This window comes from Delphinus delphis, chromosome 18 (assembly GCF_949987515.2).
Source record: "Delphinus delphis chromosome 18, mDelDel1.2, whole genome shotgun sequence".
Lineage (NCBI taxonomy): Eukaryota > Metazoa > Chordata > Mammalia > Artiodactyla > Delphinidae > Delphinus > Delphinus delphis.
In genome coordinates, this window is record NC_082700.1 from 17,555,792 (window position 1) to 17,574,749 (window position 18,958).

The following is an 18,958-nucleotide window of genomic DNA, read 5'->3' on the forward strand; positions in this document are numbered from 1 at the left end:
CTTCTGGCACAATGTTGACAGTGCACTGTAAAAGGAGCAATGGTGAGTAGACACTGCTGGAGCCTTAGCAGGAATCAAACAAGGCAATAGGTAGCACCAAACTGGATTCCTGGTTATTGTATTCTTCACCACCACGTACCCACGGTGGGGGCAGGGGTGAGGGCAGCCAGTTTCATTTTAGAATGTTCTAGATGAAGCAGTAAAAATTACTCATTTTACTAAATCTTGATCCTTGTGGACATGTCTTTTTAATATTTTGTGTGACAAAATATGAAGTAACCACAAAGCATTTCTACTGCATACCAGCAGATACTGTCTGGAGGAAAAGCAATTAGGTGATTGAGCTACAAGCTAAATCAGCCGCTTTTTTCGTGAAACACCATTTTTACTTGAAACAACAAATGACGAACTATGGCTGTGCAGACTTAGGTATCTGACAGATTTTTTTTGAAAATGAACAAAATGAACCCATCACTTCAAGGGAAACAAATGACAGTATTTCTCGCCAATGATAAAAAGTTGAATTTTTGAGTGAAAATTGGATTTTGGAAAACATATTTGCCACTTAAGAGCTTGTAATGAAACAAGTGGTGATATTAACATGTGGGCTTTGGCTTTTTTAGAGGAGAGATCGTGTATAATGAAATATGTCACTATTTGGAGATCTATATTACACAGTGAACTAATTGGTTCAAATCACCAATGCATGTTATAAATCATACATTCTAATACAGTTAAATATCTATATATAATACACATGTAAATAAAAGCTCTTGGGAGCCTTAGTTTTTAAGTGTAAAGGGGTCCTGCAACCAAAATATTTGAGATCTCTGACCTAGAGGATACCATAGAGAATACCAATTCTCAATTCAAGTTTATTCTTTCAAAATGTACACTTTAAAACTTTTATCCCTGAAGTTTTAGAACCAAAAATAGTGCTAAATATGTCCTCATTCAGTTTACTGAGGGATATATACACACACACATATAACATTACCACCAAAGTAACAAAATAGGGTCTACTAATCTCTATGCCATCTTATAACCAAAAGTAAATAATTTTTATTATATAATACTCTTTTTTAAAAAATATTTATTTATTTATTTATTTACTTGGTTGTGCCAGGTCTTAGTTGCGGCAGGTGGGCTCCTTAGTTGTGGCTCGTGGGCTCCTTAGTTGCGTCTTGTGGGCTCCTTAGTTGCAGCTTGCCAGCTTAGTTGCGGCATGTGGGCTCCTTAGTTGCAGCATGCATGTGGGGCCTATTTCCCTGACCAGGGATAAGAACCTGGGCCCCCTGCATTGGGAGCATGGAGTCTTAACCACTGTACCACCAGGCAAGTCCCAGGAAGTGAATAAATTTTAACAGTAATTTTAAGAATCACAATTGGAGCTACAATCTAGAAGATAAATAGTATTTAAAAGATAAGCTGAACTTGCAAGACTAATTAGTTTATGGTTTTCTATTAGGTTGTGAGAGATATATGTATAACAAATATATAATACATATATATGTAGAATTAAAGCAAAGAGTATTCTGTCAAATTTAGTGTTACACGGCAAAAATGCTGACGAAGCTTATTTTTCTGAAAAATCTTTTGTGACATGGCAAATCATACAACCTTTGAAAAGCACTGAGAAGAGAACGGCTACAGAGACTGAGGTTAGTGTGCTCTCTAAGAAGTTATCAAGCAGCTATAAAACATTCTGACTCTTTAGAGCAAAGAAGGAAAACTTTTGATGATCTTCCATCACTAGTCCTGGGGTTCTACACTTTATCACCTCCATTGATCTCTGTCATCTTTCACCTAAGAATTCTATGCTAAGGCTAGATTTTGGAGTAAACTGTAGGAACAGGAAAGTAGTGGCAGCAGCATTCAATAAAGTAAACCTAATTTACTCATCCTTGCAAGGTTAACACTTCCAGAGAATCCTATCCAAGCACATTAAATAAATAAAAGGAAAAACAAAGGATACCAAGTTTTGTCATGAGAAGGAGAAAAAAGGCACCCAAGACAAAGAGAAACTTTGGAGAAAACTGAGGGACCAAGAAGAATTTTAAGGCAATCAAGTATGATCAAAAGGAAAATGTCACAAACAGGAAAATTTAGAAATAATAAACAGTCATCCCAAAGCCACAATCAATTTACAGCTCTTAAAATGAACCAGAGGAAAAAAGTTGGTATTTGGAAAGTCCCTTTTTTAAAAAAATTGCATCAAAATCATGGCAGATCCTATTGTTCCACTTTTCGTGATATAACTTACAAATTTTGGTTTATAATTTAAAGATTCTCATTTTAATCCACATTAAAACTAAACACTATTTTCTTTTCTTAGCTTTATACTCAAAACTTTAATCACAAAACTATGTGACCACTTCCACAGCTGACTTTTAGAGAAAACTGAGACATATAGCCTAACAACCCAAGAAACCATGGCAAGTTTGTTGCCTTAAAAGTTTTAAAGGAAAATACATAATAAGGTTTTTAGTCTCACTAAGTGAAGGGTATGCTTTTCACAGTAAAGGAACTTATAGATCCTTTTCTAAAGTGTGGCTAACACATAAAAATCTAAATAAATCAATTGAGCTTACTCCTTTGATGAAACCAAAGTACATATCCCCCCCTTCTGGGGGACAAATATAGATATCAAGAAATTTTATGTGAACAAAATTACTGTTCACCAGTGATAAAATTTCAACTTAACCAATGTCAAGTTAAGTATATAAAGGCAAATAAGTTTTCCAAGATTCATTTCTTCTTTTGAATTAAAAATTTCCCAAGATTTATCTATTTATTTACTTATTTATGTATTTACTTATTTAGGCCACGCCATGCGACTTCTGGGATGTTAGTTCCCCAACCAAGGATTGAACCCATGCCCTCAGCAGTGAAAGCATGGAGTCCTAACTACTGCACCACCAGGGAATTCCCAACAATTTCCCAAGTTTTATACCAACAAAGAAAGTAGCCAAATATATACCTAGTTATCTACCGCCTCTCTGGTTTTCCACTTCATTTTCCTACCATATTTATACTTTAAAATATACTTTTTAATTTATGTAGAATAAAACTCACTCCTTTCAGTACGCCGTTCTATGAGTTTTGACAAAGGCACAGTTGTATAACACCACCACAGATTTATTTTTAAGCAAACATTCAAGATATCCACACTTAAGGAAGACTATGAAAACTGTTTGATCAATACAACCTTGAGTAGGTATATAGCAACAACAGTCTCTGCAAATGAAAACAGTAACACAACAACCAGAATATTAAAAATGGAAAAGCCAACACTTATAAAGGAGTCATAAAATAGAAGTAAAAGCTAATATATATGACTTCTCCCTCCTGGAAGCCCTTTTGTTTTTATATGATCAACCCAAAATGATTACAATTGAACAGGTGCTCATTTTATTCACTCTTAAAAGGTAATTTTAATAAAACCTTTTGGGCTCCCCTGGTGGTGCAGTGGTTAAGTAATCCACCTGCCAATGCAGAAGACACGGGTTTGAGCCCTGGTCCGGGAAGATCCCACATGCCGCGGAGCAACTAAGCCCGTGCGCCACAACTACTGCCCACGCACCTAGAGCCCATGCTCTGCAATAAGAAGCCACCGCAACGAGAAGCCCGCGCACCGCAACAAAGGGTAGCCCCTGCCCGCCGCAACTAGAGAAAGCCTGGGTGCAACAATGAAGACCCAACGCAGCCAAAAGTAAATAAATTTATTTAAAAAATAAATAAAACCTTTTAATTAAAAGAAACTTTCCTATTAAATCTTTGAACTTCATTAGTTGATAGCAATATAAAGTTCAAAATAATACCCATGATTTCTTTCCCAAATCCCATTACAGAAGAAAAAGAAAAGCCAATATATTATACCTTATATCTGAGAGATTTAAATCAAATTTCCATCCTGCTTTGAGGCATCTTTGAATTCAGGAATTTCAAAGCAGTATCTAAATACCTAACAAGTAACTAGATAGCAAATTCTGAAACTCACTTCATAGACAAAACTAAATTACGTGAGCTCTACTAAACAGACAGCCACCAATCAACCTTATCTTGGAACAAAGCTTGGAATAAAAGAGCTCACCTTTAAAAAAAAACCACTTCCCCTCATCCCACTAGTTAATCTTATTTTCAAGTTGTATACTGTATTTTCAAGTAGTATACTGATATTTTAGTATGAGATCCACTAATAATCATTTCTTGAAACTTACTAAGAATCTATTAACAACTACTGAATCTAGGTAGAGGATGTAAGGATATCTATTGTAATTTTTTTTTTTTTTTTTTTTTTTTTTTTGCGGTACGCGGGCCTCTCACTGTTGTGGCCTCTCCCGTTGCGCAGCACAGGCTCCAGACGCGCAGGCTCAGCGATCATGGCTCATGGGCCCAGTTGCTCCGCAGCATGTGGGATCTTCCCGGACCGGGGCACGAACCCGTGTCCCCTGCATCGGCAGGTGGACCCTCAACCACTGCGCCACCAGGGAAGCCCTCCGTAATATATTTTTAATTTTCAGTATATTTGAAAATTTTCACAATAAAAAGTTGGAAAAAAAAACCTAAAGAGGGGACCAATAATAAGAAAACAATATTGAGCTAAAAAAGTAAAACTTCAAAAACATTAGCTAACTATGATAAATTTCACAGAGAGTTTAATCTGCTGTAATATTGTTTTATCTTTTATAAAATAAAAAATATATTATTGGAATCTCTGGATCAAGGCCTGTGAGGAGACTGACATACTTGTTTTGCTCTCAGTCTATGACCTTTGACAAACCACTTATACATATTAGTTTTTCTCCTCATTGAATAAGTGTTTTGAAAGGTATCTAACAATATATGAAAATTATTTACCAAGGTTTTTTTTGTTGTTTTTTTTTGTTTGTTTTTTTGCGCTATGCGGGCCTTTCACTGTTGTGGCCTCTCCGTTGCAGAGCACAGGCTCTGGACGCACAGTCTCAGCGGCCATGGCTCACGGGCCTAGCCGCTGCGCGGCATGTGGGATCTTCCCGGACAGGGGCACAAGCCCGCGTCCTCTGCATCGGCAGGCGGACTCTCAACCACTGCGCCACCAAGGGAAGCCCTCAAGTTTTGGGTTTTTTTTTTTAATACTCTATATCAATGTGTTATTAACACCTCATTCTGGCTTTTAGAGACTGTTCCCAAACTTATATGATCCAAACAGGATAAAGTGAGATTAAGAAAAAGACAAAATTTCTGATAACTTAAAAAAGGAATATTAAAATTAATATACCATATACTCCAATAAAGATGTTTAAATAAAACCTTAAGGAGCCATAAAAAAATAAAATAAATATACCACATATAGCATCTAAAATAGCTCATCTAATTGTTATGTGGCCCTTGCAAACAAAATATAATTTACCTTTGTGTCCATATAAGATATAAGTAACTTACCTTTTCTGGCATTATCCTAGAATAAGTAGTAGTCAAAATTTCCTCCAAGGTATTTCTAGTAGAATTCCTGATAAGTAGGGCAAAATAAACCTAGTACAGAAGGTCCAGCAGCTTGGAAGGCCTACCTACTCAGAAAATTCACAAGTTTTTGGACTAAGGTGACAGTCTCAAAAACAAAAAACTAGGTCATTACCTTCATAGTCCAGAAAAACTTGGAAAAAATGACTTTTTTCCTTTCCTTCATTCTCTTCTCTGTGCCACTATTTTGCCTCGACTTTTCCTTTGTTTATTCTTCTTTTAACTCATCTTCCCCATTCTATTTCAAGGAATGCAATCTTTTGATTTCCTCTTATTCCTTATCTCACACCTCCTCTTTACCTTACTTCTTATGTTTCTTTCCCTATTTTCTTTTCCCTGTGTCACCTGATAATCACCCAAGATATTATTCTGTAATCCTGTAAATCGGCAGCATTAAATCAATAGTTTTAGGATACCAGCTAGATCAGATATCCCTATCCCATTTTTGTACAACTACTGAGAAATCTATGAGGACACCGAATGGTGGTGAATCCCAGTCTCTCCCATCCAGATGAAATCAATTTCAATATAATGAGGGTCTGAATTTGAAGGAAACATACATATAGCCCAAATTATTCTCCTGGTCTGGTAGGAACCAAACCCAGATTACTTATCTTTACCTGTTAAGAGTTAAAATTAACTTAAATTGGAACTACTGACTTCTGCAAAGGTTTTACAAACTAGAAATGTCTGGTTCCTTTTCTCCCAAATAAATGTAAACAGGTTTAAATGAAGGTAGCAAAATTCTACCCCTAGAACAAATTGTCTTCTTTCACAACAATAAACTTGGCAATCATTAACCTAAATTATTATCCCCAACAGGTTGGTATCTATTAAAAGTTTTCATCATCTAGCTCTGCATTTGAGATTAATTCCAGCTTTCAGAAAGTGATGTCAAAGTCTAGCATTCAGTACACAGCAAGCTAGATCTATGTAGATAAGTGAAATTATTTACGTAGTATGTAATACTGTGCCAAGTGAAAACAAGTATTTAGTGGATAACTAATAAGTACTACCTACCTGCTAATAAGCACTTACTTCTGAGATGGAAATGTAATTGGTCTGAACAAAGTTCCTTTTGCTCAGTGTAGAATTACATACGCATTTTATTCTAAGTAAAACTGATCTAGAAAATATTTCAAGTAGAAAGCTAATTATGCTAAACTTTAAGCAATTTTTAGGTTGGCTGTATTCTATAATACTATGTTGGCACTCCTCACTCATATTCAATACTGCACATATGCAGGGGAAGAAAGGAAGAGCTCCTCTGGGAGTTTTAAATGGGGAGCCAGGTTACTGCCAAGGAGATATACTTGTGGTGCTTATGCCACAGGAAAGACAATAATTTAAACTATTGGCAAAAGTTTTCAGTTCAACTTTTCCTTAGAAATATATTTACATCTATAATGCAAATGAATTAGAAAGCGTTCACATTATGGGAATTTGCTTTATATTTACAGAAGGCTTAACTGGAATGTAACTATTCTGTATGTCAAAGGACACCTGTTTTTAGTTAACTGTTATGAGTACTATTCCTCTAGCACCATTCTAGTATCTAAAAATCCCAAGGCAAGGTAATGACAATGGCAGTGTCTTTCATGAATAACAAAAATGGATAATCCAATGATATTTTAAAAGATGAAATATAAGCCAAAAGTCAATTCCTGCCCTAAATTCAGAAATATAGCACATTTACAAAGGTATTGTTACTATAAAAGGTGTGATAACTGCCTTACAAAAGGACATAGAAAGCTGACACCATACTGAAGTTGGAGAGGTTATCCATGCAAGTGGACTTTGTTTTTCTAAAATTATAAAAGTAATTTGTGATTATAGAAAATTCAGAAAATACAGGAAAAAAATTACCCATAGTTACATCAGCAAGGAATAACCATTATTATTATTTTGGTATATTTCTTCTAACATTATTTTGGCACATTCCTCCCAATACTGTGTGTTTGCACACACACATATTTTAACAAAACTGGAAGCATAACACAACTTTGTATCCACTTTTTTCACTTGTTTTATCATATGCATTTCCCCTATTATAAATTCTTCTAGAACATGACCGTCTATCTTATGGATATGCTGTTTCTTATTGACTGCTTGTTTTGGGTGGATTATAACATTTTAATGAACGTTCTGTAGAAAAGTCTTAGTCCAACTGTTAGGTGGGTCAAAGAGTAGGAACATTCTTAAGGCTCTTGAAAAGACTGCCAAGTTTCCCTCTGGAAAGGGCATACCACTTTCTGAACTCTGACCAATGATGTATGACAGTACTCCACCTCTCCATGCAATTCCCAACCTTACAACAGAATCATACGTTTATAGAGCTTAGTAAAAAAATAAGAAAAAGGCATAGTTTTTTACCATACACTTTTTTACCATACCTACCTAAGTTTAAAATATAAAACAGTTTAAGGCAGTTAATATTAGTATGTGTCTACGTATTACCAATATATAAGAATATATGGTGCTAAAAGTTATGGAGTAGGAATAAAACAGAAGTACTGGGCTTAAAAACATCTTAGAGATCATTTAGCTAAATACCTAACTTTACAAGTGAAAAAACTGAGCCTACCCTGCTCCCCCAAATTGTACACAGCAAGCAAGGCATAGGACCTGAGTTTCCCAATTCTCAGACCTTAGCACTATCCAGAAAGTGGGTCAGGAATTCAGTATCCTCATTCATCAAATGGAGAACCTTAAGCATGAGCTCTCTAAATCCCTTCTAAAATTCTATAATTTTTACAAAGTAGGTTGTAACAGGTTCTCCAGTGAAGGGTAAAGAGCACTGAACCTGCATCTGAATACCTACCTTTAAGCACTAGTTTTACCCTTCATGGAATGAGGATTTTTACAGTACCTACCTCATAATGTTCTTGGAAAGACTAAGTAATGTGTGACAATTTTGTAAACTACTGAGCTACATCAGTGTAAGGTGGTTTAATTACATATGTGTACAGATACTGTGAAAACTGTAAATACTCATTTACAGTGTTATGTTAGAGCATGAGTGTATTAACCAAGAAAGGTCCTAAAGGAGAGTTGGACTCCCTTGAACTGTAATTTCAAGGGAGGACAAAGTAAGTATTACATAGCATAGCAGGTACAAAGCATGTTCGTGGAAATGGGCATAGCTGAACAACAGCTATGGCAGAAGCAGGGCCAGGTAACCAATAAATGTAGAGAATGAAAATAACCTGGTGTTATGGAAGGACTTGCCAGAGAGGTTTAGTGCATCAGCTGGTGCAAAAAAGATGGTATTTTTAGGGAAAGATAGGAGAGCATGAAGAAACATATGTGCTTATTGTGCAAGACAGAAGTATAACCAATTAATCAATAGCTCCATCAAGTTCTACCAGAGGGAGTGGCTATGTAAAATAAATTCTGCATTTAAAATACCTTTTATATAAAGGTCTGTAGAGTCAGAAAACTGAAGCCCTGTTGTATAAGCCCTAGCAGCAGTGACACAGAAGGAAAAAGAAACCTATTATCAAAAAGAAAAGCTGCTGTAGCCTCTTTTCCTTTGCAGTGTGAATCTCTGGATTATAGTATGTTTCAAATAATTGTCACATAAAGAATTTCCAAGTATATAATCAATTTTTCTGAGTTTTGACAAAATATGAAAAGAACAAAGACCATCCATGAGGGTGGGAACACATACATTCTGCACAGAGTTCAATTTTGAAAGGTTCTGGGCCTGACGAAATTGGGTGCTTTCTTTTTTTGTTGGTTTTTGTTTGTTTGTTTATTTGTTTTTAACGTAGGGAAAAGTATTGTAGTTTACCTCTGTCCCCTGCAAGCAGGTGTATTGGTCAGGGTTACAATTTCCCAGGGCAGAGCAATCAGGTTTTGGTTTTGTTTGTTTGGTTTTTTTTTTTTTCCACGTCGTGACTGGAGGCTACTGTAAAGAAAGAACAAAGAAAGAGAGGGTATTATGCATTTATGTGCAAAGGGTCCTTAGTCTTCACCCTCAATTTTTTCAATCATCCCCCACAAATAAAGCCAGCCTGCTAGGACCTGATGAAAAAGCCAGGAGCATGGGAGAGGCTGGCCATCTCTGTGCTAAGGAGCTTCTCGGTGAGGGCGCCCTCCCACGGGGCCAGGCAGCCTCCCCAGGTTCAGTGCCAGAGGGTGGTCGCGTGCTCTGACTCCGGTTCATGGTCGCCTTTTCTTTTGTAGGCGATCCCGAGGCGCTGGAAGTGAACCCAGGCGTGTTGGGTAGCGGACCAGGTTTTCAGCAGCCCGGACGCGCTGCCCCCGCCGCCCACCCGCACGCCGTTTCTCCCCATCCCCCCGTTCCGGGGCCTGGCTGCTTTCCGCTGTGCTGCCGGGACTGGAGCGCCGACTGAGCTCTCCGCCAGCCCCCCCGACTCACGCAGGTGCCTGCCCGGCCAGGGCAAGTCCCCACCCCTCTTCCCCGTAAGGACCCGGGCGGCGGGTACTTATCTCGGACCTCCGGGGCCGCTGGAGGGTACCCACCGGGAGCCGCGCCGCGGCCAGTCCTCCAGCCGCGGGCACCGCGCGCTAAGAGTCGGAACGGCTGCAAAATGGATTCGCGGCGCCGACGGGCCCCGCCCCAAGGCCCTCCTCCGCCGGCACCTCGGTCCGCCTCCGAGGCTAGGCCTCGCCTTTCCCCCGGGGAGGGAGTGGGTGAGGGGAGGCGGAGTCCTTCCGGTATCTCCAACCGCCACCGATGACCGCCGCCGGCCGCGGTGCGCCTGGGAGAGGGGAGGGTTGCTGGCTGCTGGCTTCTCTCCTTTCCAGAGGGGCTGCGCGCGCCCGCGAAGCGCCGTTCCCCGGGCGCCGGGAAGGGGACGTGGATCGCGCAGACCCGCGGGGTCGGCCTGGACCGAGCGCGGGCGACGGGTGGCGGCGTTGTCCCCGGTGGAGCCGCCTGGGAAGAAAGCCGGCGCGCAACAAGATGGTTGGGTTTGGATTGTTGTACTTTTTTTTTTGTTCGTTGCATTTTTAGGAACAAAAAAAAAAGCCCAACCCTTCACACCGCTTCATCTGCATCTCTCAGGACCAGAGGCCCGGCCACAGCGGCTTGGGGGGACGGAGACGACTGTCCGCCCCGCACCCCACAACCCGGGGTGGGTGGGGCGGGCGCCCGCGCTGCTCGAGACGCAGCACAATCAAAATAGTTAACTACTGCACCCACCCACACCTTGCATCTATGTATTTCTTTGCAGGCTTTAGGCCGAACACTAGCCACCCAATTCAAGGTTTCTTTTTAGGAAAAACACCACTGCCCTTTTCTTTGGAGAGAAGGAAAAACTCAAGTATGGCTCTAAATTATCAGCCGCTAGCCTGACTCACTCTTCTGATGTCCGGCACCCTGTATAGGGACCTTCTCTAATTAGCAAACGCATTAAGCACTTACCAAGGAGCGGTTGCAAGAAGATTGCAATGATGAAAGAATGGCTTCTCCAAAACTTGCCATCTTGGGGGATGTGAAGCATGGACAAAAATCACAGAATATGCCCTGGGGTTGAGTTCGCCCCCCACCCCCGCCCCACTTGGGGAAGTCTGGGATTTGGAAGTAGAATTGGGGGGAAAGGTATTCAAGGTCTATTTACAGTACTTGGACCCGGTGACTACTAATACTAGCTCAAACCCCATAAAAAGCTCCTCCCCACTCCCTTCTGAGATGTCCAGTTCCTCACCATGCCCAGGGTCCCTTAAATCCAGTTTTGTGTGTGTCTCCCTTAAACCCAATTTTGCCTTTGAAGAACAGTTCCTATATTTATGTCATTTTGTCTTCATAAGAACACTGTGGAATGGAAATTATGATCTTCATCCTATAGATGAGGAAACGGATGAAGTGATTTCTCCAAGGCAAAAAACAAGAGGCAGCGCTGAGACTCTAAAGTCAGGTTCCAGGTACACGGTCTTTCTACAGCACGGTAACTGTCAGTGCCAACGAAAACTGCAGCCCAGTCTCCTACTAAATAAGTGTTATTAAAAGAAAATCAAACTCCTGATTTGTAGAAACATTTTGAATACCCTAATATTAAAATGATACAAGAGTGAAAGGTTATTAACTCATAAATCAGAAATTGTCCTATGTGTACCTGGTTGTTGGTAGATACTAATTAATTAACTTATAACCAACTAAATGTAAAACGTTGGTTAAATCTGCATAGAAATCCCTAGATTGTTAACAAAAAAATAAACTACTAAGAGACCATCGTATATTAAACTCTCTTACGTGTAGAAAAATAGGGAAGGAAGAATAACCTATTTTCCCTCCCATGGTCCTAATAAAACAGCCAATCAGGGAATCACCACATATAGTGTGACTAGAAAAAGAGATTAAAACCTGCATGCACGGGGCTTCCCTGGTGGTGTAGTGGTTAAGAATCCGCCTGCCAGTGCAGGAGACACGGGTTCAAGCCCTGGTCCAGGAAGGTCCCACAAGCCGCAGAGCAGCTAAGCCCGTGCACCACAACTACTGAGCCCGTGTGCCACGACTACTGAAGCCTGCACGCCTAGAGCCCGAGCTCCGCAACAAGAGAAGCCACGGCAATGAGAATCCAGCACACTGCAACGAAGTGTAGCCCCTGCTTGCCGCAACCAGAGAAAAGCCTGCATGCAGCAACAAAGACCCAACGCAACCAAAAATAAAATAAATTTAAAAATTTTAAAAACCTACATACATGGATTAAAACCCACCCACACAGCTACCTCCTTCCTGGAAGAGCACACTATAACTAGATCCCATACCGAGGGACTGTCAAAATTCTTATCACACTGGAATTTCCTTTTATTGACTGTTCTTCAAATAAGCAGACTAAGCTTAAGACTGGAATTCATATGTCACCACAGCAATAAGATGTAGTCTTATGTAAGTTTGTCTTTTGTGAAAAACATATTTTTACAGGTAGAATTTCTAATGTTATATATTTGAAATATATATATACACACATATACTTATTTTTGTGATTTATTTCATGGTGTTGTTTTTGTCCTCAGCCTTGACAAAGGTGAAATCCTCCAGCTTTCCTTCCATCTACCAAGACGTGATCAGATGTTCCATAACAAAAGGGACAGTGCCAAATTTGGTGTACACTGAAATGTAAATTATCAGAATGGGGAACGACTAATAATTAAGACTGGAGCAGTTATGTGCAGGAGAGGGGTGCTGGTGAGCCTCCTTAGATATACTGGAACATTTCATTACTATTCTGTCCTTCCCTTCCCAATAGCTGCCAGTCATGAATGCAAGCCCCGACATTCCCCAATGAGAATTCCTGGCAATACAAGGCACTGACATTGCAAGGTGCAGCAAAAAGAGCAGACACTTTGGAATCAATTCTGCATCCAAACTCTAGCTCTGCCATATACAAGTTGTTCAAGTTACTAAGCATCTCTAAGCCTCAGTTTTCTCTTCTGTAAAATGGGGATAATGTTTCACTTGATTGTGAAAATCAGATAACATACAAAGCAACCAACATGGTATCTGACATATAGGAGGTACTTAATAAATGGTTGCTACTGCTATATGAGAGAAGAAAACCATGCTGGTTTTGAATAACGGTTGTTTTGGATTTGTAATGTGAGGCTCAAGCACAATAGTCTTAAGCAGAGCTAAACTGCCTACGTAGTAGAGGAAGCTAGCACCATAATTTCTGCTTTTTTTACACCCAGCCCAGGGTGGCCTTTTATTTTATTTTATATATTTATTTATGTATTATTTATTTATTTTTGGCTGCGTTGTGTCTTCATTGCTGCGTGCATGCTTTCTCTAGTTGCTGAGAGTGGGGGCTACTCTTTGTTACATCGCGGTGGCTTCTCTTGTTGAGGAGCATGGGCTCCAGGCACACGGGCTTCAGTAGTTGTGGCGCGCAGGCTCAGTAGTCGTGGCGCACGGGCTTAGTTCCTCCGGGGCTTGAACCCGTGTCCCCTGCATTGGCAGGCAGATTCTTAACCACTGCACCACCAGGGAAGTCCCCAGGGTGGCCTTTTAAAAGCATTTATCTTTCCACTGCTGTACCTCCTTCCTTGTGCTTAGGGAAAGGAGAGGAAAAGGAAAAAACATCTCACTTAATGAAAGGAAGACTCTGCAGTGCTTTTTAAAGCTTTACAATTTCAGTGAAATTGTTGGAACATCCAAAACATTCCATTAAAAGGAAAAGAATCTACCTGTAAAAATACATTTATCACAAAAGACAGAAACTTACCTAAGACTTGATGAAATTAAAGGAATTAGTCCTTGGTTTGAAGAAAATTACAGGTTGCATATATTTCAGTTGCACAGTGAAGATCGTGCATTAGATGGAGCAAACAGCAATATCAGTTAGCTTTGGGAGAGAATGAGAGATGCTTAAGCAACAGTAAACTTGGCCTTTAGTTGTGCCGTTTGTTTAGATGGAAAAATAAGTTATAAGAATAAAATGTCAGAGGTAATTAAGATGATATTAACATATGCTTATAATTATATACTCAGGATTGTGCTAGGCACCAATGACACTAACTGAGGAATTTCCCATTTGGTTGAAGAGAAAAGTCTTAACAGCATGAACTAGTTCAGTAATAGTGGCTGTTTAAGAGTCAATGTGAGGGGTGTGGTGAAGAAAAGATCAGAGGAAGGCATGGAAGCATCACGAAGATTTCACAGGGGAGGTGGGAGTCAAACAGAATTAAAGATCATAGGATTTGAAGGTAAGAGGAAGAGCATTGGAGGTGAGGAACACAAGTTCAGGGTGGGAATTAGCTTCACTGATACTGATACTGAGTCAGGGAAGAGCATGGCCTAGTTTGGAAAAAAAGTTTGAGGCCAAATTGTGGAATGTTTTGATGTCAGAATAAAGAGTTGAAATTCATTCTGTAGGAAATGGGAAGCCACTGAATAATTACGTATATGGCACTAACAAGATGAAAACAGAATTTTGGGAAGACTAATCTGATAACAGGGTCCAAGATTTAAGGGGGAAGAAATTTCCTTTATTTTAATAGTTTTGAGGTTATTGAAAATTATAGATTTTTTTAATGCAGTAATGTATATAAAAGTACAACATATGTGCCTAGGTTAAATTCCATTGAACCATTTAATTTCAAGTGTATTGTTTACTAAAATTTTCAATTTGTAAATAAAATGTAATGAATGTAGAAAGAATTAACAATGACAAATACTCCTAAAGTCCTATGAGAGGAAATTATGTGTGTATATATATATATATATATATATATATATATATATATATATATATATATCAATCCTATATAAATTATCTTAATGTAATGATCTTAACTATATTGTATGACTAAAGTTAGTATGTTGCTTAAATATTAACTACATTTTAGAGTACGCCTCACTAGAGCTTTAAAAATCATTACATATACTCTGAAATGTAGTGCTCTGTTTTGATATTTTTAACAATGATTACACTCAATTATGTTAATAATTTTTTCTCTAAACTTAATTTTCATACATGTAGAATTTTATTCTTGATGAAAGTCACTTTATGAGGGCCTTAAGAAATGACTCATTCAGGTAAAGACTACTGTTGTATAAATATTTGCAGTTGTTTAAGAGAACTTGATTTGTAGAAACTGTTTATTTTGGAATCTTTGTGTAGCATTCACTAATCATTATGTGCTCTAGTTTTATCTTGAAAAATGTCAGTTATAATAATAAATTTTATAATTTCAATTTAGAAAACTACTCTCACCCTGCTCTATGAGACATTTTTAGAACATTTCTTCTACAAATAAAGGTACAACAGTTTTCTATTATAGTTTTCAATAGCTAGTAGATTCCTGTACTTTCTTTATCTTAAGTAAAGGCAGTAGTATATCTCATAGAACTTTGGTTCTGAAGGTCTAAATTTATCAGATACCTACCTATACAGCATTGCACAAGAAATCCATGCTTCTGTTTTTTAACATGAGTCCAGTTGAGTCTCTCTGATATCAAAGCATGTGGTAATAAATGCCTTGTCAAAAATGTATTTATCTTATAATGGTCTTGTTGTTTATAACACTGTGCTAGTTGTTGCTAGAATGTGGCCGGATCTCTGGGAACTTGCGCTGGATCTAAAGCAGCCCACACCCCTCCCAGTCAGGCAAAAGACACAGACAATCCAGAAGATGTGTGAGACTCGTTATACAATATGAACACAGGTTAGGCATTTTGTGAAGGTCATTGACCTCTGTGCTGTGAAATTCAATGGACATTTTTTCAGTTCTCATTTGCTTTGATCTCTTAGCAGCTCTCACTGCCTCCTCCTTAAAAGGCCCTCTTTCCCTGGCGTTTAGTAACATCATGCTCACACCGGGCTTTTCTTTTTCCAACTCTTTCAGGGACTCTTGCTGGGTTGTACCCAGCATTTAAGTTCTGTAATTCTTTGAACACTCAGGTTCAAGACACTGTCAGGACTTCAGCTAACATTTAATGACTCTCACAATCCCTGTAAAGCAGGGATCACAAACTGTTAGCCCGTAGTTACACCATTTTTAAATTTAAATACACTTTAGTGAGGTATGCCCCTTCTTCCTCTCCCACAGTCCTCCCTCTCTGCAGGCATTTGTGTTAGCCGCTGTGTTGTTGCTCGAGGCCCCTGCTCCTTCCAGATTCAGGATTCCTGCTCCCAAAGTCCCTTCTCTCCTGAAGGAACCCCCTCACTGGCCACCAGATTCCTCTTCGTCATCCTCATCCCCCAAGCACAGCACAACTGACACATCCCAGGTATGTCAAGCTTTCCAAGAAGTTCCAGGCCAAGGTCAGATCCCTCATGATCATCTCATACCATCCTATGCTCTTCTTCCATTGCACACGCTAAAGTTTGTTATTATATATTTATTTGTGTAATAATTTAATAATGTTTCTCTCCCCACTTGACTGTAAAGTCCGTAAAGTCAGATATTGTGTGCGTTTGTATGAGTGTGTTTATCCGTGTTTTCTCATCATTGCAGCCCCAGCACCTAACCCAGTGATAATAATTGTTTTTTCATGAATGTTTTAGGGAAGTAAGAATTCTCTTTTTCAGAGATTAGTGGTATATTTCAAACTTCTAAAAATTACCTGTTAACACCAGATGAAATGGTAATGTATTCTGAATTTTATTCACTTAAAATAGGCACTCTAATATATTTTATTTTATCAAAACAATATTTTCCCTCTTTATCTGCAAAACAAAGTTTTCCATACTCCTCCTATAGCTTACACAGATGTGTCAGTAGTCTTTTACAGTAGAGCTTGTCTCTTAAAAATGAGGATAACTTGGGAGTTCCCTGGTGGTCTATTGGTTAGAATTCAGTGCTTTCACTGCCGTGGCCTGGGTTCAATCCCCGGTCAGGGAACTGAGATCCTGCAAGCCGTGCATGACAGACAAAAAAAAAAAAAAAGAAAAAAATTTTTTTAAAAAAGGATAATTTTTTGAATAGTCCATCAGAGAATCTTGCTCCAGACGCGCAGGCTCAGCGGCCATGGCTCACGGGCCCACCCGCTCCGTGGCATGTGGGATCTTCCCGGACCGGGGTGGGCACGAACCTGTGTCCCCTACATCGGCAGGCGGACTCCCAACCACTGCGCCACCAGGGAAGCCCTTTTTTTGTTGTTTGTTTGTTTGCGGTACGCGGGCCTCTCATTGTTGTGGCCTCTCCCATTGCGGAGCACAGGCTCTGGACGCACAGTCTGAGTGGCCATGGCTCATGGGCCCAGCCGCTCCGTGGCATATGGGATCTTCCCGCACCGGGGCACGAACCCGTGTCCCCTGCATCGGCAGGAGGACTCTCAACCACTGCGCCACCAGGAAAGCCTGGGAACTTTCTTTTTAAGCATAAAAATTAAGCAATATGCCATAAAAAAAAAAAGACTTAATGATATGACTAAATAAAAATGTAAAAAAAACTTTTATGTTAAAAATACAATATAGTGATAGTAGTATATAACTATTAAAAGAAGTTATAAAGCAGTACGTATTAACAATGAGATATGTATAAGATATAATAAGTGAAAAATCAAGTTAAAAACAGTATATATACTATGATTCCAATTTTGAAAGGAAATGTAATTCATAATATATTGATAGGAAAAAACATTTGGAGGAATATACACCAAGTTATCAATGTGAGAAGATGGAAATGGGAAATGTTCAGTATCTATGTTTTATATTATTATAATTTTTTTGTATTTTTACATCGAGTGTCTATTACTTTTATACTGTATAAAAAAGAAAAAAGATAAATTTGTAAAAAACACAAACTCAGTTAGAACAAATACATGCAATGTATATGACTATGTTCTCTTCCAAATGAATAACAAATCAAACAAAAGGTAGAAAAACAAGCCAGGAACACGAAAAACAGGACACAAAAAGAAGAAATACAAATGACTGATAAGCATGCGAAAAAAATTTCACTCTCATTGATAAAGAAATACCAAGCAAAACACTTATACAGCCTTTTTTTAATGACAAGTAGGCCAGCATTGAGTGGTACAGGCCATCCTGTTTGCTGCTGGAAACCAACATAGATGGATACAACATTTTGGAGGACAGTTAGGTAATCTGTATCAAAAACACTCAAAATATATATATTTAATTCAACTTCTAGAAATGTATCCTAAGAAAAGAATCGAAAACATAATTTGTATAACAAGGATATTGTTATGGAACTTTCAAGGGAAAATTAGAAATATCCTAATTATCCATCAAAAGGACGTGAGTTATATGAATCCTGGTACATTCAAACAAAATAATAATATGTAGCCATTTAAAAATCATGTTTTAGAAGGCTATTTAACAACTTGAAAAATTCTTTTATTATGTGAAGAAAAGCAAATTTCAAAACTATATGTAGCATGGTACTGATTATTTGTGTGTATGTGTGTGCATGCATATGCACATATTAAAAAGCCATCACAGGATTAACAGTTGTTATCCATAAATAGTAAAAAGTGAGAATGATTTTTATTTTGTCCTGATTCTTTAATGAATTTTTGAACATTTCTATAATGGTTATATAATGTATTACTTTTATAGTAATAAAAAAGAAGTTCTTTTAAAGTTGCTGGCCCATGCTTTGGAAAAAAGTTTGACCGTTCCTGTAAAGATTAAACATAGAGTTACTGTATGATCCAGCAAATCTACACCTAGATGTATACCCAAGAGAACTGAAAGTATATGTTCACGCAGTAACTTTAACCTGAATGTTCATAACAGCATTATTCAGGATAGAAAAAAAAAAAAAAGGAAGCAACTCAAATGTCCATCAATGGATGAGCAGAATGTGGTATATACATACAATGGAAAAAAGGAACAAAATACTGATTCATGCTACAACATGGATGAACCTTGAATACATCATGCTAAGTGAAAGGAAACTGACAAAAAGGCCACATATTGTGTGACTCCATTCAGATGAATTGTCCAGAAGAAGCAAAACCATATAAACAGAATGTTAGCCAGTGATTTCCAGGACTGGGGAGAGGGAAGAATGGTAA

General features: G+C 38.6%; 1 protein-coding gene across 7 annotated transcripts in view; it reads right to left on the bottom strand.

Moving 5' to 3' along the window:
• Positions 1 to 18,958, bottom strand: part of TRIM13 (tripartite motif containing 13) — a 50,196-nt gene that overhangs the window by 2,505 nt on the left and 28,733 nt on the right. Inside the window, exons 1-3 of one of the 7 annotated variants that reach the window (XM_059996140.1) lie at positions 9,991 to 10,056; positions 9,529 to 9,704; positions 9,296 to 9,409 (exon numbers count right to left, since the gene is read on the bottom strand). The gene's annotated coding sequence lies outside the window, so the exon portion shown is untranslated. Of the gene's footprint in view, positions 1 to 1,113; positions 4,163 to 9,295; positions 9,413 to 9,528; positions 9,705 to 9,964; positions 10,121 to 18,958 lie in introns of those variants that run through there. The other 6 variants (XM_059996137.1, XM_059996138.1, XM_059996139.1 and 3 more) reach the window with 6 other exon arrangements.